Source organism: Delphinapterus leucas, chromosome 3 (genome assembly GCF_059928025.1).
Source record: "Delphinapterus leucas isolate spDelLeu-1000000601 "Yukka" chromosome 3, BTC_Dleu_Yukka2, whole genome shotgun sequence".
NCBI lineage: Eukaryota > Metazoa > Chordata > Mammalia > Artiodactyla > Monodontidae > Delphinapterus > Delphinapterus leucas.
The window spans coordinates 21665571-21691131 of NC_143131.1; positions in this window are offsets into that span (position 1 = coordinate 21665571).

Sequence of the window (25561 nt, forward strand, 5' to 3'; positions counted from 1 at the left end):
TAAAATTTCTACCTGGGGACATACACACACACACACGCACACACACACACACACACACACACACACACACACAGATAGATACATAAATCCGTCTCTCTCTATTATATGTTTATATATATTTATTGGTAATATTTTTTCTTCCAGTTTTATTGAGATATAATTGACATGGAGCCCTGTAAAAGTTTAAGATACACGGCATAATAATTTAACTTACCTACATCCCGAAATGATTATCACAGTAAGTTTAGTGAACATTCATCATCTCATATAGATATAAAATTAAAGAAATAGAAAAACATATTTTTCCTTGTGATGAGGACTTACTCTTTTAACAACTTTCATATGTAACATACAATTGGAAGTTTGTGCCTTTTTACAGCCTTCCCGAATTGCCTCTCCCACTGCCCCCTGCCTCTGGTAACCACAAATCTGATCTCTTTTTCTATGAGTTTGTTTGTTTGTTTTTGAAGTGTAATTGATCTACAACACTGTGTTAATTCTGTTACACAACATAGTGTTTCAGTATTTCTATACATTCAAAATGATCACCAGGACAAGTCTAGTTACAATATGTCACCATATAAAGATCCTACATAGTTATTGACTGTATGCCCCACACTGTACATTTCATATCAGTGACTCACTTATTTTGCAACTGGAAATCTCCCGTACCAGTTTTTTTAGAGTATTTATACACTAAATAACTCAATAAATATACTAAATACTAAATAGTACTCAAACACCATTTTAGTCTTACTGAGCTTAAAAACAGTCATTTTCTCTGCCTTCTTATGGGATCAAAGGAGTTAGGTGAGAAAAGTTAAGATGTCCATGACATATTATGGAAAATTAGAAAAAAGAGTTTGGTGGATGTTTCCATTTCCATTTTTAATTCAAATAATTATAAAATGTATTCTCTTTCCTTTTTTAAGAAACTTATTAGATTCTAACTTATCAAGAATGTTTCCTCAAATGCATGCAGCACATGTTTACAAGATCAGCATGCTATAAAATTTGTGCTTTAATCCATTCAACAAAATGAAATTTCATTAGCAAATTTATAGTTGTCTCATAGATAAAAAAATATAGTTGATTGGATCTTTATGTATATGCAAACAATCTAAGACAATCATTGGCTGCTTCAGATTAATCAAGGGGATATTTGTGGTCCGGAAACTAGGTAGCATCCAAGTCCCTTTTGGATTTATTATCACTGATATGGTATCACAGTCGCATGATGTTAGTGCAAGCTGAAACAAAGATGTGGCTTTGTAATTGTGAATAATTTATCTATTTTATATTTGCAAATTTACAGTTTACTTTTTTATTAGGTGCATGTTTCCATTTTGGTTTTGAAAATTATTCAAGGTGGGAAAGAATGGTAATAGACATTCTGCATTATTTCTCATATGGTGAGGCTTAGATTAATTTTGAATGTCCATGAAACTTATATTTTTCCCAGATAAATTCAGGGTCAAAAGTAAAATTAACCAATTAATTATATTGTTATTTTACTAATATCAATTTTATTAATTACTCTGTAATACTGATTTACCAAAAATCAATGAATTATTATTTCTGCAAGGAAGACCATTATTTCTCCACATAAATTAATCCAAATTATAATTTTTCTGGAATGGATCTTGTACACTGAGGTTCATAAATAAAAAAATATTTAGTTGGACTACAAAGTGATGTTTGTTTCATTTTTGTCCAAGCCTACATATAATTATTGTCTCAGAGGTTTCCAAGACCACTCTCAGGTTTGATGATTTGCTAGAAAGACCCACATAATTCAAAAAGCTGTTACACTCACAGTTACAGTTTATTGCAGTGGAAGGATATGAATAGATTAAAATCAGCAAAGAGAAAAAAGGTGCATTAGGGCAGAGCTCAGCAGAAACCAGGTGCTGATTTCCGATTGTCCTCTGCCAGTAGAATCAAATAGACAGCATTTAATTCTCCCAGCAACGATGTGATGACACTTGCAAAGTGTGGCCAAAGAATCTCAGTGCTTCTGGAGACTTGAAGCCAGAGTTCTTATTGGTAGCCTGTCATGTAGGCATGGGACACTCATGTGACTGACCTAAGTTACCTGGACTCCAGCCCCGACAGGTCAAGCTGATGCAGAGTGGCTCCAAATCCCAGGTACACAAAAATAAGTTTTCACCATAAGTTACATGTTAGCATAAACTATAAATAGCCCAGCATCTCAGGCTTACAAAGACATTCTCATCACGCAGGAATTCTAAAGGGCTCAGGGGTTATCTCCCTGGAGCAAGTCAAAAGTCAGTCTTTTCTTTGGAGTGTGCAGAGTTTGAGTACCCCAAACCTGCTGGATTAATCCTTTACTACCTGATTAAAACTTATAGGGCTCAGGAAATCCTAAGGTGATTCAATCATTTGAGAAATAATTTTGAGCTTTTTTCATGTGCCATGGGTGTTAAGGATACAGCGTTGAACAAAAGAGCCCCGATCCCCTGACTTCACAAAGCTTATGTTTTCCAAGGAAAGACAGTAAATAAAAAAGACACAAAAAAATTAAAAAATAAGAAAACATTATGTTAGCTGCTGATTAGTGCTATGTGAGAAACTAAATTAGAGACAATAGGAAGGGTGTGAAATGTGTTCAATTGTAATTAGGCTTTTCAGGAATGGCCTTACTGTAATGATGATATGTTAGCCAATATGTGCAGGTGACAAGGAAGGAAGCCTGATGGATGACTGGGTCAAGAACATGCCAAGTAGACAGAACAACATATACCAAGGCCCAGTTGGAGGTGCTTGTTGTGTTGGAAGAATAGTAAGGAGGCAGTGGGCTGAGACCCAAGAAGAATGAGAAAGAGAGAGGGAGAGCGAGTGGAGGAGAGAAAGAGGAGTAGTCGGGTCAGATGTGTTAATGGTCATACAATTTTCCCTAATTATCATTTTCAGCAATAATTATTCATATGAACATTTATTATGAGACTATTATAGTTCTATTTTGAATTATGCAAAATAGTTTGGAATGATATAGATTTCTAGAAGGAGATAAAGGCAATTTTGACTGTTAGAACAAAGGGCTGAGAAAATGCTTTGCCCCATGTAGTTTTTTTTAGAAGTTTGTCATTTGAAATGTTAAATCCAAATTGTCTCATAAATAGTATTTGTGAGTACCTATAATTGAGGATGTCATAGGTGGCCCTTTTCGTGGGAGAACAAGCAGACCTTGGCACCACAGAGCTACTCAAAGAGATTGCCATGGGTCACTACCATGGTAACAATGCTTCCTTTGCACTGTTCTTTCTTGGCCATTGCTTTTTCACATGCTTTTCTTCACACAGCTGGACTCCTTTGTTGTATGTAACATATTATGTGGAACCCATTTGCTCTCCTGTTGCCCGTGATTGAGAACAGATGTTATATGCCTTTATAATTGTCTTCCGGAAATCTCGATGCCTTTTAATGGCACTCTGTACCTTTTGTAATCAGGAGGGTTAGCTGCGTGCTTAGAGGCCTGTGAAGTATACAACTTTTTTTTGCAAGTAGTCATTTTCAACCCCTGGGCCGCCTGTTCCCTAATCACTGCTTGATAGAACAATTAACATTAATAAAGGTTTTTCACAACAGGTATTAATGCTTTTCTGAAACAGGTAAGGCCATTTGACTTTTCTTGGAATGGGAAAGCATTGAGCTATGGAAGATAAAACGTTTCTTCATGAAAGAAAATTTTTATTTTCCTTAATCTTTTCCATTCAAAATAAGTTAATTCTCAGTCTTTAACCATATGACGAAAAAGACTAAATAAAGCACAAGTTATTCTTAAATTTGAGTCATCAAATAGATCAAAATAGATCTTCATGATTTAAGATTATTTTGATTGGATCAAATGGAATAATATGAATAAAATCACACAGCCTTCTATACAAATGCTGAATTTTTTTCTCTGGAGAATTACGGATAAACTTATTCAGATAAATTATGAGGAATTTGATTATGATTAATAAACACAATTTCACTGAATATATTTTATTCAGATAAAGAATATGCATGGGATTAATGCAAATGGCATTGTTTTCTTTCTTTTTTCTGTTTTCCCAAACTAAAGCAAAGTTTGACTAAAGTGAACCTCAGAGTTCTTAAGACTCCATGCCTTCATTTTGTTTCCAACATTAATATTAGTAATGATAACTCTCTATATAAGGAGTTTTAGTATGTGCTGGACATTGACCAAGTGCTTTATAGCCGTCTCCCTTACTCCTTGCAATAATACTAGGCAGCAGTGGAGTTGGGACTCTGAACCCACTGCCCTTAAACCCTAATCTATTTGATTTCTCCAAAATCTTCCTTTGTCCATTTCCTGGTTATTACTCAATTATTATGCCTAATATTATTTAAAGCAACCATGTGTTCTGGAGTCTGTTTTACTCTGAAACAGTACAAATATACATTTATATACATCAACTAGTTGCTTTCTCTAAATTCCTAACTAGACTTGAAGTTGTAATTTAATCTAAAATCTTTCCAGTTAATATAATTCTCTTTAGCACATAAGAGTCTGGTCAATTTGGTATGGGATTTTTTTAATGTTTAGGTTGATTTGTTAGGAATAGACATCTTTAAAATATTGAACCTTCCAGACCCATTAGCATCATATATCTATCCAATTTTCTACATCGTCTTAGTTTAAGCAATGGGTGTCAATTTTTTGCTGGCCCCACTTAATAAATAGGAAATGTTACTTCTTCCTATATTATCTGAATTATTTTGTGTAATGCTGACATTATTTCTTTACTAAATACTTGGAATAAATTACTTGTAAAGAATATGGATCTAAAATTTCCTTCAAATAAAAGTTTTTTTATTCTTAGAATATCGATTTCTTTCATAGATACATGACACTTAAGACTTTCTCTTTCTTCTTTTGCCAGTGTGGTAATTTGTGTCTTTCATGGAATTTATTCATGTATTCTAACTAGTAAAACTAATTAACATAAAGTTGTACATACATTTTCCTCATTACCTTTTTAATTTTTGTAGGATTTGTAGTGATGTCCCCTTTTTCATTTGTTATATTAGTAATTCTACCAACAACTAGTGAGGTTGGAAGAGGATATCAAACCTTAAGTGAGATTTGCAGTCCTGGTTGATGCTTTGCTTTCAGTCTTTTCTTGATAAGTCTGGGTAGGGTTTTATCAGTTTTATTAATCTTTTTAAGTAACTTGTTTTTAATTTTATTCATTTTTATCTTATTTTTCCTTTTCTTATTAGTTTCAGCTCATATTTATTCATTTCATATTTTAACTTAATTTAGGTTTAATTTCTCCCCTTTGCCTAGTTTCTAATGATGGAAACTTTGTCCATTGATTTAAAATTTTCTTCGATTCTAATATAAACATTTAAAACTATAAAAGTTCCTTTAAGCATTGATTTTAAAACATCACACAAATTTTGATTATGTTCTTATTATGCAATTCAAAATATTTTAAATATTTTCTTATTTATTTATTACTTATTTGTGACCAAATAGAATTGTACTGCTTAGTTTTTAACTGTTTGAGAATTTTCCAGATACTTTTGTTGTTGATTTTCATTTCATTTCATTTTGGTCAGGGTATATATTTTCTGTGATTAAAATTCTTTGAAATTTATCAAGACTTGTTTCATGTTCCACACAATGGTTCACCTTTGTGAATGTTCAATGTGTGCTTGAAAAACTTGTGTGTTCTACAGCAAGGTCACTTAATGTTACATGATAAGATTATCAATGTCTCTATACAGTTGTACATCTTATATAATTTCTATTGTCCTCACAACCTTCTAATACTGTTTTCTGTCAAACCTTGCATAATGTTGTTCATGGTATTGTGTAACTTAATATTGGAATGCAGGTTGAAAGAAACAGTTTTGGGGATCTTCCTACTTGTACAACTAACTTATTTGGTTAATTGTCCCTCAAATTCTAGATGCCTCAAGAACCCCAATCTCTGATCTTTATTTATTTTACCCATTAAGAACATCGCTTTGTGATTGAGCTTCATTCCCTTTGCTGTGATTTGAAAAGTGCCCCCAGGCATAATATTGTGTGGCGCTTACTTCTTGTGATTCCTACCCCTCTAGGATCACAATCTTCTACCTTCTATTGCCTGAGGGCTGAAGCCAGTGGATGCATAAATTTTATACAGTATTGTGGTTGATACTTTTGTAGGAGAGTAAGTCACTTGCCTATTTACTTCTCCATGGTCAAAGCTGGAACTAGCTTAAGCCTTGCTTTCCTTTCCATTGGAAAAGCAAAAGCATGTGAATTTTGTGTATTAGGGTTCTCTAGAGAAACAGAATCAATAGGAGGTGTGTGTGTGTGTCTGTGTGTGAGACAGAGAGGGAGAGAGAGAGATTTATTATAAGGAAATGATTCAAGCAGTTGTGGAAACTGGCAAGTTCAAATATGTAGCATGGGCCCATGGGATGAAGACCCAAGAGAGTTGATAGTAAAGTTCCAACCTGAAGGTCAGCAGACACAGACCGAGAAGAGTCAACAGTCCACATGAACTCCAAAGGCTGGAGAATGCCCCTCTTACTCCAGGAAGGGTCATTTTTTTGTTGTTCTCTTCAGGTCTTCAACTGACTGAACGAGTCCCACTCACATTATGGAGGATAATCTGCTTTATTCAACTGATTAAATTGTTAGTCTCATCCAAAAACTTCCTTGCAGAAACACCAAGAATAATGTTTGACCAAATATCTGGGTACTACATGTCATTAAATTGATACATAAAATTAAGCATTTCATAAGTCTATACATTGTTTTGTTGTAAGTTTCTATTTATATTTATTGAAATTTTTGTTTTCAATGTGACTTTCACCTTGTAATGTTTTTATTTTCCTATTCTATTTGTTTTCTTGAAAACTTCCACCTTCCCATCGATCTCCCTCTTCCTCTCTCTCTCCCTCCCCTCCCCCTCCTCTTCTCCTCCTCCCTCTCCTTCTTCTTTTTCCTACTGCAATATCTTCTCCAGATAATTGTATCTCTTACTTTACCTCTTATTTAGGTTTAGTAAAATGGTCTGTACTGTCTTGATTTTGTAGAAAAGTATTTTTTTAGTTTATGCTTTTTTGATGCTCAGTTTCTATTTTCCAAGTGTCTTTTGATTTTTTCCTTTTCTCTTTGTTTTGTATCATCTCTTTTTTTAACAAACAACTTTTTGTCTTGTAACTTTTTTGTAAAATTTTGTAAGTGTGAACTCTTATTTATCACAGTTCAATTTCATCCATTTGCCTTTTATATGAGCTAGGCTGTAAGCAACAAAAGTGAAATGTCAGACTCATTTCTCCTTTAGCATCTTTTCCACTCTTATTCTTTACAACCTAACTGGGTGCTAATAGGGAAATTTGCTCACAGACCCCTAGATCACACATCTCAAATTAAAAGACCTGTGATATTTACTTTTTGGAAAATCCATGTGCTTCTCCTGGGTTCAGTGGCCAGTTTTAAACCACCAGCAAGACCTTATCTCAGTCCACTTTATAATATCTGGCTGTTATGATTTAGGTTTTATGTGTAATATTTATGGTTCTGTTTTGTCCATTTTGAAAAGTAACTACCCTTCTCTTTTTGAAGACTTACTGAACATCATAGAACATCTATTCTAAACTTTCCCAACTCTGCTAAATTTGTCAATTTTATTTGATTATCTACCATTCTATAAGTATTATCTTATTTTCCATTTTACCATCAAAATCATTGCATCTTTGATGATAGATGTTAACTAAATCTATTGTGGTAATCATTTCACTTTATTGTGGTAATATATGTAAATCAAACCATCATGCTGCACACCTTAAACTTATGCAGTGATGTATATCAGTTATTTCTCCATAAAACTGGAAAAAATATCTGCCAGGTACATGAGAAAAAGTTAATATCCGTAGTCTATACATAATCCCTTCATATCAAGATTAAATTGATGACTGACCAAAGAACATGAAAAGACAAATCATGAAATGCAAATAGCCAATAAACTCCTGGCATAACTATCTTCTCATCACTAATACACTTAAAATGACATGTCATTTGTCACCTAAGATTAGCACTATTAAAAATATCCACTGTTGGCAAGAGCATGGAGAAATAAGCACTGTAGTACACTTAGGTGGAAGTGTGAAGTAGTAGAATTTTTGACCTTTTTAGAATGTAGTTTGCCAAAGTTTATCATAATTTAAAATATGAATTCTAGGGACTTCCCTGGTGGTGCAGTGGTTAAGAATCCGCCTGCCAATGTAGGGGACGTGGGTTCAAGCCCTGGTCCGGGAAGATCTCACATGCCATGGAGCAACTAAACCTGTGTGCCACAACTACTGAGCCCACGCTCTAGAGCCCGTGAGACACAACTACTGAGCCCACATACTACAACTACTGAAGCCTGTGTGCCTAGAACCCATGCTCCACAACAAGAGAAGACACCGCAATGAGAGGCCGATACACTACAATGAAGAGTAGCTCCCACTCGCCACAACTAGAGAAAGCCCGCACGCAGCAACAAAGACCCAACACAGCAAAAAATAAATAAATAAATAAGAAATAAAAATAAAATAAAATATGAGTTCTAGCAATTCTATTTCTAGAAATTTATCCTAAAGGATTACATAATTGCCTATAATGGGATAAAACTAGAAACAACCTAAATGTCCAAGTAGAGGGGAATGTTAAATAAATTATGATACATCCATATGGAGGATGCTTACTGTATTGATACCCTATCACTGTATAACAAAATTATTGAAAACTTTGTGGCTTAAAACAACAATAAACATTTATTATCCTTATCAAAAAATTGCATCTTTTAAGAAATAGTCCTTAAAATCAACATCTCTCACACTACTGTGTTCTACAATTAAAAATGTCTTTTGTCTTCAGACATAATCTCAGCAGTTTTCTCAATGAGACAAACAGCTTTTCTCCCACATTCCCAAATTAACTGTTTCTTTGAGAGGCAAAATAGAGCCCTGGGTAAGCAAAAAGTCTCTGTAGTCACATTCCCTATTGTCAAATCCTTGACTTATTACTTGTGTAATTTTGGATAAATTACCTTATATCTCTTTGCCCAATCCTCAAGAAGAAAATTTAACATTAGTGCTCATCATTCAGTGGTTTTTCATTATTAATTAAATTAATTAATTAATGGAAAATACTTAGAACCAGGTTTAGCATATATTAAATACTCAGTATATGTGAGGTAGTTTACAATAATTATTTTCTAATTTCACTCTGTTGATTGTTTCCTTTTCTGTGCAAAAGCTTTTTAGTCTGTGTGGTCTCACTTATCTATTTTTGCCTTGGTTATGGTTCTGACCTTCTCCCTTAAAAGCTCACCTGACAGTCTCATTCAGAATCATCTCTCTTTTGATTAACTTACTATCAAATGCTTAAGAACATTTATTGCATCAGCAAAATCCATTTATCTTTTTTTTTTTCTTTCTGTATGCGGGCCTTTCACTGCTGTGTCCTCTCCCGTTGTGGAGCACAGGCTCCGGACGTGCAAGCTCAGCCTCCATGGCTCACGGGCCCAGCCACTCTGCGGCATGTGGGATCTTCCCTGATCGGGGCACGAACCTGTGTCCCCTGCATCAGCAGGTGGACTCTCAGCCACTGTGCCACCAGGGAAGCCCAAAATCTATTTATCTTTAACCTAACCATGAACATGAGTCCATCACATTCACTGGCCCCAACCTCACTTAAAGAGGGAGGATTATACAGGGAATGTACACCTCTGAGCTTTCTGCCTTCCACACTCAGATACAACATTTTTTGTTAAAAAATATAAACATCATGTAGTCAATTTCGCTTCATAAATTTTGCTGAAATAAATGACTACTATTATCGTAATTTCGCTAAGATCAAAATTGTAATGGGTTATTATTTTTTTCTTTTAGTAAATTATAGCATCAAGAATTCCAATAGTGATTGAAAGATGTAATAAGTTTACATTTCCTTTAGAATCTAACCTTCTGTGATTCTAATCACATGAACTGTGGATTTTACTCAGACTTGTGCTGTCCAAAACAATAGCCATAGGCCACATAATGGATTTTTAACTTTAAATAAATTAAAATTAAATAATATTAAAAATTAGTTTCTGGGGACTTCCCTGGCGGTACAGTGGTTAAGATTCTTCCTGCCAGTGCAGGGGACACGAGTTCAATCCCTTGTCCGGGAAGATCCCACGTGCCACGGAGTAACTAAGCTCGTGCGCCACAACTACTGAGCCTGTGCTCTAGAGCTCGCGTGCCACACTACTGAAGCCCATGCGCCTAGAGCCCGTGCTCCACAACAAGGTAAACCACTGCAATGAGAAGCCTGCACACCACAACGAAGAGCAGCCCCCACTTGCTGCAATTAGAGAAAGCCGGTACGCAGCAATGAAGACCCAATGCAGACACACAAAAAAAATTAGTTTCTGGTCATACTAGCCATTTACTGGCATATGTGGCTACTGGATACTGCATTGGAAAGTGCAGATATAGAACAGTTCCATCATCAAAGAAATTTCTATTGCACAACCCTGACTTGTAGCTGTGATTCTCGACCTTCAGTATGCTCCAGAATCAACTGAAAGGCTTCTAAAACAGTGTGCTAAGACTAAAGTGAGGTCTGTGAATTTGCATTTCTATTAAGTTCCAAGACTGAAGTTACTCCTCTGGGAACCACAATTTAAGAGCCATTAATTTAGCGTTATTGATCCATTTGCATAAACTTACAGAAAAAAAAAGTAACTCTATCCTAAGGAATAGACAAATCTTGCATCTAAGCATGTATTTTATAGTAAAAGTCCTGATAGCAAAGAAGATAATTGTTCCCAGTTAATTGTATTTTGCTACTACCTGCAGGTAAGAATAGATATAAACTATTATAATAATTTCAGTCTTTTAGACAAACTGAATACTATGGTCAGGAAAATGTGTTAAAAAAATAAAAATCAGTGTGTAGAAAATAGTTGTATTCCTTGTCAAGAATTTCCTGAGAATGGCAGAGTAATAATAAACAATGGTATTTAATTATAATCTATTTTCTATCTCATAGAAGAGGTAATTACCTAAAATGATATTTATTCAAATACAATATAGTTTCTGTTTTAGGAACAGAAACCATAATGGATAGTAATATTCCTTTTCATTTTAATTATGTTCTGCTTATTGTTAAAACTAATTTACCTTTAATTAGCAGTCAGATGTGCTACCATTGCGCCACGAGGTCCTGCGGGTAATTTGCTGTTAATCAAATAAAAATTTGAAAAACAGAAATTAAAAGTATTCTATAAAAAGTATTTAATAAAAAGAGTAGATATCCGTGGCTTAATTGTGTCTTTTTGAAGGAAAGTCTGGAGATATTATTCTGAATTTGAACTAAGTATGACATATATGTACCAGCTGCGTGTATGATTTTATTTAAGGATAACCCTAGAAATTATAATATGTATATCTATAAAATTTTAAAGTTTTTTTAACTTTTTTCTTTCAGACAGTATAAACCATGTGAGAAAGATAATGTAAGAGTGAAATTCCTCATGACATATTTTCAACATATTTCCCTATTGCCTAGCTTAGAGCTTTCATTGATGTGTGAGCCTCTTCATCTATCTTGCTTAAAAATGATCAACCCAACCATTCAGTTTCTTCCCCTCAGCTTTGAGTTGGCTAAACAGTATAGGTAATAACATGGTAATTGATAGGATCTCACCCAAAAAGCCCTACATATTATTGCCTTCAATCCCCACTTCCCCCCAGTATTTGGGTTTACTACTGTTTGTAGGTAGCTCAAAACTACTCTGTTACATCTAAGGTTCCTTACTTTTCTGACTTTCTTTTCACTTTCAGTAATAAACTTGTTTTGCAGAAAAATGTAAAAACATCAGGTGTGATTCCCTCAATTTATTGCAATACCAATTACAAATTGCTTACACCTGCACACACTCATAATTTCATTCTTTCTTCTCAGGATGGAAGAAAGAGTCGCCTCCAACTCTCATGACCAAACTCTTCACTCATATCACAGGTTTGCTTTCATCTCTTCTCTTCAAGTATATTATCTTCCCATTCAGATTCAGTCTCTCTCCCTCTCTCTCTCTCTCTATCTCCACACATATATCTTTTCAATGAATATTTAAACCTCTGAAATGTCTTCCCCTACAAAAAGAAACCAACAAAACTAGATTGACCACACATCTTTCAACTTACCTGTAGTGTCAGGATTCTTACCAAAAAATTCTAAACCTGCTATCATTAACTCCTTGCTGTTCTATGATGTACTAGTGAAGATTTAGCAACTGATTCTTTGAGTTTCAGTGTAAGTGTTGGTTGCTATTACTGTCTATGTTGGTGAGTAAAACAAAACATAATGCCAATCTATGTTGGAAATTCACTCACTTGTCAATGATGCAAGTGACTACTCTGTTGAATCAGAAGTGTTTGAATACGGGATTACTATTTTCTCAATTTTTTTTTGTTGTTATTTACAAAGTAACTGCAGACAAAACATATTTAAGTGTGTTATCTCAATCACACTCTTTAGTCTAGAGATTTAACAAAACCATAAGCAAAATCCTGATTAGTATTGTTTGCTAATGTATGTGGGGTAAATATGCTTATCATGGTCAGTTTCCAGTTACCATTATGATGTCCCTAAGTACAAAGTTGGAAAGAGATGTGCAGCAACACATCATTAGTATTATGTAGTATTTCCACCACATAGATAATATAGAGGCAAATAACTCAAGAGCATGAACAGTAGGAAAATGCAGTAAAACAATTAGGAAGCAATGAGTTTTGTGTGTATATTAAATATATTTGTTAAGCTTGTATGACTTAGTGTTAGTACAAACTGTGTATAGCAGTTAACTCTCAAAATTCTTAAAAATGTAACAAAAATGTAACTTTGGCTCTTGTGAGCTGGTACAAACTGGCTCCAGCCTGCCATTGTGATGATCCCAAGAGTTCTGCAAACTACATTCTTTCCATGTGTGGGAACTTTGAGGGAGCCAAATAAATAATAAATATCTTTTTCTACATGAATTCTGAACAAATTGAGAAGTGGAAAATATATTTACGGGAGCCAAAAGTAAACCATTTTGATGACAATAACTAAATTGGAGAATATGGCTTCAGGTTTGATGGCTAATACTGAGCACCAACATTAGGAAGACTTCCCACAGTTATGAGTTGAATCATCCTCCCAAAAGATGTTGAAGTCCAAACCCCCAGTACCTGTGAATGTGACTTTATATGGAAATAGAATCTTTGTATATGATCAAGTGAAGTTAAGGACGTTAGAGTAGACCCTAGTCCTGTATGAGTGGTATCCTTATAAAAGGGGAAATTTGGACACAGAGATAGACAATTACAGAGGCAAGACTATGTGAAGTCTCCAGTAGATGGGAGAACACCATCTACTAGCCAAGGAAAACCTGAGATTACCAGAAGCTGGGAAAGAGGCACGGGACAAATTCTATCTCAGAGCCCTCAGAAGGAACCAACTCTGCTTACATCTTGATTTCAGCTTCTAACTTCCAGAATTATAAGGCAATAAATTTCTGTTGCCACTCAGTTTGTGGATCTTCTTTTTTTTTTTTTCATTTTTTTTTTAACATCTTTATTGGGGTATAATTGCTTTACAATGGTGTGTTAGTTTCTGCTTTATAACAAAGTGATTCAGTTATACATATACACATGTTCTCATATCTCTTCCCTCTTGCATCTCCCTCCCTCCCACCCTCCCTATCCCACCCCTCCAGGCGGTCACAAAGCACTGAGCTGATCTCCCTGTGCTATGCGGCTGCTTCCCACTAGCTATCTACCTTACGTTTGGTAGTGTATATATGTCCATGCCTCTCTCTCGCTTTGTCACAGCTCACCCTTCCCCCTCCCCATATCCTCAAGTCCGTTCTCCAGTAGGTCTGTGTCTTTATTCCTGTCTTACCCCTACGTTCTTCATGACATTTTTTTTCCTTAAATTCCATATATATGTGTTAGCATCTGGTATTTGTCTTTCTCTTTCTGATTTACATCACTCTGTAAATCTGTAAGTATGACAGACTCTAGATCTATCCACCTCATTACAAATAGCTCAATTTCGTTTCTTTTTATGGCTGAGTAATATTCCATTGTATACATGTGCCACATCTTCTTTATCTATTCATCCGATGATGGGCACTTAGGTTGTTTCCATCTCCGGGCTGTTGTAAATAGAGCTGCAATGAACATTTTGGTACATGACTCTTTTTGAATTATGGTTTTCTCAGGGTATATGCCCAGTAGTGGGATTGCTGGGTCATATGGTAGTTCTATTTGTAGTTTTTTAAGGAACCTTCATACTGTTCTCCATAGTGGCTGTACCAATTCACAGCAGCCCCAGTAAACTAATGCACCCGTCCTATCATGGTGTCATTTGATAAGGGTAGCACTCTCCCTCTTGAGGAGGAAGCACCGCTACATAAGAGCACTGGAAAGTCATATGAAAGTCACTCATTCTCAAAGTGAAGAAGGGCATAGGTAAGCTAAAGCTCAATTACTCATTCCAAATGTAATAATCAAATAAGTCACTGTATAGTCTTATGCAGAGTGAATAAAGGTGTGAAAGACAATAAGTGTGCTTAGGAAAAAACAATTATTATCACATAAACTATGAATGCTTCTTTAACACCCCAAAATCCATGAGAAATGCTCTTGCATAGATAAAAAAAAAACTTCTATAGACACATTTTTTTAGTTAATTTTTATTGGAGTATAGTTGATTTACAATGTGTTAGTTTCTACTGTACAACAAAGTGAATCAGTTATACATATACATATATCCACTCTTTTTTACATTCTTTTCCCATATAGGCCATTACAGAGTATCAAGTAGAGTTTCCTGTGCTATACAGAAGGTTCTTATTAGTTATCTATTTTATATATAGCAGTGTGTATATGTTAATCCCAGTCTCCCAATGTATCCCTCTCCCCCCTTCCCCCTTGGTAACCATAAGTTTGTTTTCTACATCTGTGACTCTATTTCTGTTTTGTAAATAAGTACATTTGTACCTACAGACACATTTTGACCCAATGTTACCTAAGTGTCCACAACCTTGGGCACTTTTAAATATTTCCTCTCATAAATTATTTTTCAGATATTTCATAGTACTAATTTTCCTTCTTCTCTCATTTTGCAATTGGTCTCTTATAAGGACATCTCTCTTTAGCTATCCTGTTACCCATGATGCTCCCTTCATTTATATATCTCTAATATGCTCTTTGGATGACTTGTTTGTTCCCTTGTGTTCAGTTAGCAAACAAAATGGACATAATTCTCTGTATCTGAGGTCCAGATGGTTTTAATGAGCTCATAAGCATGATGTTGCTGATCCTTTCTCCTCATATATACAGAGGAAATACCAACTTTAACAGTATCTACAGCAGGCATTATCAACAGTATGTATCTCCAACTCTACATTTTCATAATTGAATGATCAAATTTCTCCCTAATATTTTCCTTTTCTCTCTTCTCTAACTTATTTTAGGGTACCATTGTCTGTGTACGGAGGACTCATATCTAAGGATCATTCTCTCTCCCCTCTTCCTAAATCGACCATCAAGCAAAAATTGCCAACAGACCTTAATAATTCCCCAGATAGACTCTTCACTGGTTCTTTCTCCCAGACTGCTTCCCTTCATTCAAATTTCTATACTGGAAAACAGGATCTTCATGAAACAAAAATTTTATCATGCTCTTCCCCTGCTTAAACATCTTTAAAGGCTCCTGAAGGACCTCAAAGAAAAGTCTAAATTTCTAAGAATCTTGTTTAAATTTTTGCTTATGCCTAGATCTCATTTTATCATATATATATTGATACATTTGTATTGAGATTTACTATAAATTATCTTCCCTTTGGGCCTGTACACTGGTTAGCCTCTGCTCCCCAACTTTCCTCTGTAAATTATTTTCTTTTTTAACATTTGACCTTTTATCAGGAAATAATAGTTGGAGACAGAATCAGCAATCCAAAGAACCCCTGTACTCAGACATTCACATCTAAGTTAGGGAAATGGGGGGCTAGGCCCTCAAATCTGATGCTAATAACCCTCAACCCAAAGAATTAAGGTCACACTTTACATTTTTAACCATTTCAGCTTTTCTTTTTTTTCAACTCTATTGAGGTATAATTGACATATAATATTGTGTAACTTTAAGGTGTACACCTGTTGACATACTTACATAATACAATATGATTACCACCCTAGAGTTACTAACACCTCTATCATGTCGTAACATTACCATCTCTTTTTTGTGGTGAGAACATTTAAAATCTACTCTTATAGTCACTTTAAAGTATATAGTACAGTATTGCTAACTATAATCACAATGCTTCACATTAGATTCCCAGAAATTTTTTATCTTCTAACTAGAAGTTTGCACCCTTTCACCAACATCTCCTATCTCCCCCACCTACCAGCTCCTGGTAACCAGCATTATACTCTCTGTTCCTATGAATTCAACTTTTTAGATTCCACATGAAAGTGGTATATATCATACAATATCTGTCCTTCAGTGCCTGCACTGTTCAGCGCAGTCAAAGCTGAAAAAGAAATAGGAGAGTTGGGTTGATCTAAGGTTAACTTTTTAATCAAGGTAGATGAAGGGACTCCCATATCATTGAGAACACTAAGGAGGCAGTGCTCAAAGGGCAACGTCCTACTGTCCAGCCTGAGGAGGAAAAAAACTAACAATAGGAGATGACTAATGACTGGAAGAAAGGTGAGGGCCAGCCATAGGGCACAGAAGAAAGTGAAAAAGTATTTGTTGGGGAAATGACAAAGTGAATAAAAATAAAATATTTTATTAATTATATTCTTGATGTTACCTATCTTTCTAATCTTTGTATCTTGGTTTTTCCTCTTAATTTCCTTAGCTTTTCTTACAACTCTCTTTGAGCTAAAGAATAAAGATATTACAAATTTACTCCTTTTATTGGCAAATGTAAAATTAAATCACTAGAATTATATTTCAGTTGAAAACATAACAATATTGCAAGGCACACAATATCCTTGAATAATTTCTTCCTGTTAAGGCTAATTATCAGTGAGATAAGGAAATGGTAAAATAACTTTCTTTTAGCTATTGGAGTTTGGGGGAATCATTTATTGGAGTTTGCCTTTTCAGATGAGAGCATTGACTGTACATATTGATATTGTGTCTGTTTTCTGATTTATATTTTAATGAAATGTTCAAGTTATGAAATGCTTTTTTCTCCACTTAGGATACTTGATACACTGACAATGGCTATGGAAGGATGAAATCAATAAGAACAGAATTATATTCTCTTACTGATTATGTTCTAAAGAATTTATACTTGGATTATAATTCAATATTCAAATTAATGTATACAAAAATGTTTATATTTTATCAACATATTATTGCTAGTATCTCCAATTGTCACTTTTAAAAGTAAAGGTAGAAGCTTCATAATATGCAGTATACACATATGATGTTTAATATGTTAGGTATCTGTTTAAGAGAACATGTGTATTGCGTCTTCTAAAACAATTATGGAATTTGTATAATCCAGAAGATGGTGCTGTTTACATTTCTACTGCATTTTGAAACTGCAGAGAAACAATTTATTTCCAGTTCAGCCATTGATGGGTTGTAAATTATTGAGCATACCTTCACAATAGGAACAGTTAATGTAGCTTTGCTCTTGAGGGTTTTACATTTACAAATAATTTGCATAACATTTCCACGCGAGATATTAGAAAATGTACTACTTCACAAGCAATCTCACGTTAATGGAACCTGATCAGTTGCAGCTCTCCTAGTTATCTTCTGCCAGGAGTACATTCAAATGTGAAAATATGTATTAGATAAAAGACCTATTTAATTTTCTGGTTACTTATATGGCTATTAAAAAGCAACATGTAGACCATTAAAGTGGTGATGATCCTTATTTAATGGAATATGAATTTATTCTTCTAAGTAGTGAACAGTTTTATAGCAAGTTTTTGTGACATGTTAATTATGTACTATACAGATACAAAGCTTTAGCCAGTTAACATAGATAAATGAGATATGAGATATTTACAATATATTGGAACTATTCCACTTCACCCAAAGTTTGGTAATGGATCTTGCAAGCAGCCTTATCACTGCTTGTAGTGCTTTGGGAAATAGATAGGAAGGTTCACCACATGCATCTACCAAGACTGACACTTGCAATACTTAATTATGATTAATTACTTACATTGTCCCTTATTGCTACTTGATTTTTTAAAACATATTATTATATTTTGTGAAAAGTAAAAAGTATACCCGGGAAAACCAGTACAAAGACTTCAAAGATTGTATTTCAAACATATGAGAATCATTTTGAGTGTCTTTTGTTTCTCTTTGTTTTGTAGCTGTTGTTATTTGTTATTTTTAGAGTAGCTTTTTCTGGCTTTCCCTCAGAGCTGCTGAATCAGACTTTTAGAGTTGGGCCTTGAGAGCCTGGATCATTTATAAACTTCTCAAATAACTGATACATAGCAAAGTTTGCAGACTCTGCAAAGTCTGAAGATGGAGAGGAGTTGTATAGTGGGAGGAGAATGAAAAAGATGAGTTCTCAATAAACAGAGGACAACATTATGAAGTAAACAAGCAACATTATTAAATAAAACAAGAAAGTACATAGAAGATTTATGGATATGATCCCTTAGAACTTAGATAATACAGGCTTTTAGTGGGACATGGCCTCTTACTAAATGACTTTGTTATTTTTCTTTTTCCTGTGCCACAATAAGCTTAATGCAACAATTAGTTATTTCATTTTCTTGGATCACCTTCCCAAAAGTAGTTCTAAGATTTAAATTGCCTACAGCAAAAATCTGAGGAGTATAGTTGCAGCTGGTGTTCCTGATGATGGTAATTTAGGTAAATAGTCAGTGCTTCCGGAAATATAATTGGGTTTTTTGTTGTTGTCTTTGAAAAGGTCTTTGCTGAACTAATTTGCAGATGCTATGCCTTTTCTAAAGTTTTTAAATTAAAAATTTTTGGAGATTTTATATACTACTTATGAATGTGGAATATTTTTTAAAAACTGTTCTTTTGAGCAGGATGATATTCTGTCTCCAGTGGTCAAAAAATATTTGCAGAAAGGAAATAGCTTGAAAGAAAGTTCTTGATCCTATCAACTTTTTCCTTGTGCAGGATATGCTTTTCTTTATTGAGTGTATGCTTTTTCATATTACCAAATGTTCGTACCATTTTAAACAAACAAACCAAGAGACATTTTTCTAGAAATCTCTGTCACATGGGAATGTTGCCAAAGTAGTTGTATTAAATAATTCAGTTTCTACTGAACTATTTTGTGATGCAATCCCATAGAGAATGGACTTGAGGACACAGGGAGGGGGAAAGGTAAGCTGGGACGAAGTGAGAGAGTGGCATAGACTTATATATACTACCAAATGTAAAATAGATAGCTAGTGGGAGGCAGCCACATAGCACAGGGAGATCAGCTCGGTGCTTTGTGACCACTTAGAGGGGTGGGATAAAGGAGGGTGGGAGGGAGATGCAAGAGGGAAGAGATATGGGGATATATGTATATGTATAGCTGATTCACTTTGTTATAAAGCAGAAACTAACACACCATTGTAAAGCAATTTTACTCCAATAAAGATGTTTAAAAGAATAAAAAATAGATAAAAGCGTTCACTAACTAAATAATAATCCTATTCTTACATTGGATAGTTTTCACGGAAGTGGTGCTTCAACATATAGCCTCTTAGCTATCGAATGTAATATTGAGACAGGTAACACACATAGAAAATATAATTCTTGGAATTTATGAACTGAATCTATACTCAAAGTAGTATGAAAAACACTATTATATGTAGGAAATCAAATTAGATTTTGACTGTACTTTTTAAAATAGTTTTTATTGAAGTATAGTTGATTTACAAAGTTGTGTTAATTTCTACTATACAGCAAAGTGATTCAGTTATACATATGTATACCTTCTTTCTTTTAATATTCTTTTCCATTGTGGTTTATCATAGGATATTTAATATAGTTCTCCATGCTATACAGTAGGACCTTGTTTATCCATTCTATATATAATAGCTTATATCTGCTCAGCCCAACCTCCCACTCCAACCCTCCCCCTACCCCCTCCCCCTTGGCAACCACAAGTCTTTTCTCTATGTTCGTGAGTGTGTTTCTGTTTCATAGATAAGTTCATTTGTGTCGTATTTTAGATTCCACATAATAGCGATATCATATGGTATTTGTCTATTTCTGAATTACTTCAGTTAGTATGATCATCTCCAGGTCCATCCATGTTGCTGCAAATGGCATTATTTCATTCTTTTTTATGGCTTTTTTATGGTATTCCACTGTATTATATGTACTACCTCTTCTTTATCCATTCATCTGTTCATAGACATTTAGGTTGTTTCCATGTCGTGGCTATTGTGAATAGTGCTACAATGAACATAGGGATGCATTTTTTTTTTTTTTTTACATCTTAGGTGGAGTATAATTGCTTTACAATGGTGTGTTAGCTTCTACTTTATAACAAAGTGAATCAGTTATACATATACATATGTTCCCATATCTCTTCCCTCTTGCATCTCCCTCCCTCCCACCCTCCCTATCCCACCCCTCCAGGCAGTCACAAAGCACCGAGCTGATCTCCCTGTGCTATGCGGCTGCTTCCCACTAGCTATCTACCTTATGTTTGGTAGGGTATATATGTCCATGCCTCTCTCTCTCTTTGTCACAGCTTACCCTTCCCCCTCCCCATATCCTCAAGTCCATTCGCTAGTAGGTCTGTGTCTTCATTCCTGTCTTACCCCTACGTTCTTCATGACATTTTTTTTTCTTAAATTCCATATATATGTGTTAGCATCTGGTATTTGTCTTTCTCTTCCTGATTTACATCACTCTGTATGACAGACTCTAGGTCTATCCACCTCATTACAAATAGCTCAATTTCGTTTCTTTTTATGGCTGAGTAATATTCCATTGTATACATGTGCCACATCTTCTTTATCCATTCATCCAATGATGGACACTTAGGTTGTTTCCATCTCCGGGCAATTGTAAATAGAGCTGCAATGAACATTTTGGTATATGACTCTTTATGAATTATGGTTTTCTCAGGGTATATGCCCAGTAGTGGAATTGCTGGGTCATATGGTAGTTCTATTTGTAGTTTTTTAAGGAACCTCCATACTGTTCTCCATAGTGGCTGTACCAATTCACATTCCCACCAGCAGTGGGAGAGTGTTCCCTTTTCTCCACACCCTCTCAAGCATTTATTGTTTCTAGATTTTTTGATGATGGCCATTCTGACTGGTGTGAGATGATATCTCATTGTAGTTTTGATTTGCATTTCTCTAATGATTAATGATGTTGAGCATTCTTTCATGTGTTTGTTGGCAGTTTGTATATCTTCTTTGGAAAAATGTCTATTTAGGTCTTCTGCCCATTTTTGCATTGGGTTCTTTGTTTTTTTGTTATTGAGCTGCGTGAGCTGCTTATAAATTTTGGAGATTAATCCTTTGTCAGTTGCTTCATTTGCAAATATTTTTTCCCATTCTGAGGGTTCTCTTTTGGTCTTGTTTATGGTTTCCTTTGTTGTGCAAAAGCTTTGAAGATTTATTAGATCCCATTTGTTTATTTTTGTTTGTATTTCCATTTCTCTAGGAGGTGGGTCAAAAAGGATCTTGCTGTGATTTATGTCATAGAGTGTTCTGCCTATGTTTTCCTCTAAGAGTTTGATAGTTTCTGGCCTTACATTTAGGTCTTTAATCCATTTTGAGCTTATTTTTGTGTATGGTGTCAGTGAGTGATCTAATCTCATACTTTTACATGTACCTGTCCAGTTTTCCCAGCACCACTTATTGAAGAGGCTGTCCTTTCTCCACTGTATATTCCTGCCTCCTTTATCAAAGATAAGGTGACCATATGTGCGTGGGTTTATCTCTGGGCTTTCTATCCTATTCCATTGATCTATCTTTCTGTTCTTGTGCCAGTACCATACTGTCTTGATTACTGTAGCTTTGTAGTATAGTCTGAAGTCAGGGAGCCTGATTCCTCCAGCTCCGTTTTTCGTTCTCAAGACTGCTTTGGCTATTTGGGGTCTTTTGTGTTTCCATACAAATTGTGAAATTTTTTGTTCTAGTTCTGTGAAAAATGCCCATGGTAGTTTGATAGGGATTGCATTGAATCTGTAGATTGCTTTGGGTAGTTAGAGTCATTTTCACAATGTTGATTCTTCCAATCCAAGAACACGGTATATCTCTCCATCTGTTTCTATCATCTTTAATTAATTTCATCATTGTCTTATAATTTTCTGCATACAGGTCTTTTGTCTCCTTAGGTAGGTTTATTCCTAGATATTTTATTCTTTTTTTTGCAATAGTAAATGGGAGTGTTTTCTTGATTTCACTTTCAGATTTTTCATCATTAGTGTATAGGAATGCCAGAGATTTCTGTGCATTAATTTTGTATCCTGCTACTTTACCAAATTCATTGATTAGCTCTAGTAGTTTCCTGGTAGCATCTTTAGGATTCTCTATGTATAGTATCATGTCATCTTCAAACAGTGACAGCTTTACTTCTCCTTTTCCGACTTGGATTCCTTTTATTTCCTTTTCGTCTCTGATTGCTGTGGCTAAAACTTCCAAAACTATGTTGAATAAGAGTGGTGAGAGTGGGCAACCTTGTCTTCCTGATCTTAGTGGAAATGCTTTCAGTTTTTCACCATTGAGCACGGTGTTGGCTGTGGGTTTGTCATATATAGCCTTTATCATGTTGAGGAAAGTTCTCTCTATGCCTACTTTCTGCAGGGTTTTAATCATAAATCGGTGTTGAATTTTGTTCAAAGCTTTCTCTGCATCTATTGAGATGATCATATGGTTTTTCTCCTTCAATTTGTTAATATGGTGTATCATGTTGATTGATTTGCGTATATTGAAGAATCCTTGCATTCCTGGAATAAACCCCACTTGATCATGGTGTATGATCCTTTTAATGTGCTGTTGGATTCTGTTTGCTAGTATTTTGTTGAGGATTTTTGCATCTATGTTCATCAGTGATATTGGCCTGTAGTTTTCTTAATTTGTGACATCCTCGTCTAGTTCTGGTATCAAGATGATGGTGACCTCATAGAATGAGTTTGGGAATGTTCCTCCCTCTGCTATATTTTGGAAGAGTTTGAGAAGTGTAGGTGTTAGCTCTTCTCTAAATGTTTGATAGAATTCGCCTGTGAAGCCATCTGGTCCTGGGCTTTTGTTTGTTGGAAGATTTTTAATCCCAGTTTCAATTTCAGTGCTTGTGATTGGTCTGTTCATATTTTCTATTTCTTCCTGATTCAGTCTTGGCAGGTTGTGCATTTCTAAGAATTTGTCCATTTCTTCCAGGTTGTCCATTTTATTGGCATACAGTTGCTTGTAGTAATCTCTCATGATCTTTTGTATTTCTGCAGTGTCAGTTGTTACTTCTCCTTTTTCATTTCTAATTCTATTGATTTCAGTCTTCTCCCTTTTTTTCTTGATGAGTCTGGCTAATGGTTTATCTATTTTATCTTCTCAAAGAACCAGCTTTTAGTTTTATTGATCTTCGCTATCATTTCCTTCATTTCTTTTTCATTTATTTCTGATCAGATTTCTATGATTTCTTTCCTTCTGCTAATTTTGGGTTTTTTTTGTTCTTCTTTCTCTAATTGCTTTAGGTGCAAGGTTGGGTTGTTTATTCGAGATGTTTCCTGTTTCTTAAGGTAGGATTATGTTGCTATAAATTTCCCTCTTAGAACTGCTTTTGTGGCATCCCATATGTTTTGGGTCATCGTGTCTCCATTGTCATTTGTTTCTATGTATTTTTTGATTTCCTCTTTGATTTCTTCAGTGATCACTTCGTCATTAAGTAATGTATTGTTTAGCGTCCATGTGTTTGTATTTTTTACAGGTCTTTTCCAGTAATTGATATCTCGTGTCACAGCATTGTGGTCAGAAAAGATGCTTGATACAATTTCAATTTCCTTAAATTTACCAAGGCTTGATTTGTGACCCACGATATGATCTATCCTGGAGAATGTTCCATGAGCACTTGAGAAAAATGTGTATTCTGTTGTTTTTGGATGGAGTGTCCTATAGATATCAATTAAGTCCATCTTGTTTAATGTATCATTTAAAGCTTGTGTTTCCTTATTTATTTTAATTTTGGATGTTCTGTCCATGGGTGAAAGTGGGGCGTTAAAGTCCCCTACTATGAATGTGTTACTGTCGATTTCCCCTTTTATGGCTGTTAGTATTTGCCTTATGTATTGAGGTGCTCCTATGTTGGGTGAATAAATATTTACAATTGTTATATCTTCTTCTTAGATCGATCCCTTGATCATTATGTAGTGTCCTTCTTTGTCTCTTCTAATAGTCTTTATTTTAAAGTCTATTTTGTCTGATATGAGAATTGCTACTCCAGCTTTCTTTTGGTTTCCATTTGCATGGAATATCTTTTTCCATCCCCTTACTTTCAGTCTGTATGTGTCTCTAGGTCTGAAGTGGGTCTCTTGTAGACAGCATATATATGGGTCTTGTTTTTGTATCCATTCAGCCAGTCTGTGTCTTTTGATGGGAGTATTTAGTCCATTTAAATTTAAGGTAATTATTGATATGTATGTTCCTATTCCATTTTCTTAATTGTTTTGGGTTCGTTATTGTAGGTCTTTTCCTTCTCTTGTGTTTCTTGCCTAGAGAAGTTCCTTTAGCAGTTGTTGTAAAGCTGGTTTGGTGGTGCTGAACTCTCTCAGCTTTTGCTTATCTGTAAAGGTTTTAATTTCTCCATCAAATCTGAATGAGATCCTTGCTGGGTAGAGTAATCTTGGTTGCAGGTTTTTCTCCTTCATCACTTTAAATATGTCCTGGCAGTCCCTTCTGGCTTGCAGAGTTTCTGCTGAAAGATCAGCTCTTAACCTTATGGGGATTCCCTTGTGTGTTATTTGTTGTACTTCCCTTGCTGCTTTTAATATGTTTTCTTTGTATTTAATTTTTTGGCAGTTTGATTAATATGTGTCTTGGCGTATTTCTCCTTGGATTTATCCTGTATGGGACTCGCTGTGCTTCCTGGACTTGATTAACTTATTTCCTTTCCCATATTAGGGAAGTTTTCAACTATAATCTCTTCATATATTTTCTCAGTCCCTTTCTTTTTCTCTTCTTCTTCTGGAACCCCTATAATTCGAATGTTGGTGTGTTTAATGTTGTCCCAGAGGTCTCTGAGACTGTCCTCAGTTCTTTTCATTCTTTTTTCTTTATTCTGCTCTGCAATAGTTATTTCCACTATTTTATCTTCCAGGTCACTTATCCATTCTTCTGCCTCAGTTATTCTGCTATTGATCCCATCTAGAGTATTTTTAATTTCATTTATTGTGTTGTTCATCATTGTTTGTTTCATCTTTAGTTCTTCTAGGTCCTTGTTAACTGTTTCTTGCATTTTGTCTATTCTATTTCCAAGATTTTGGATCATCTTTACTATCATTATTCTGAATTCTTTTTCAGGTAGACTGCCTATTTCCTC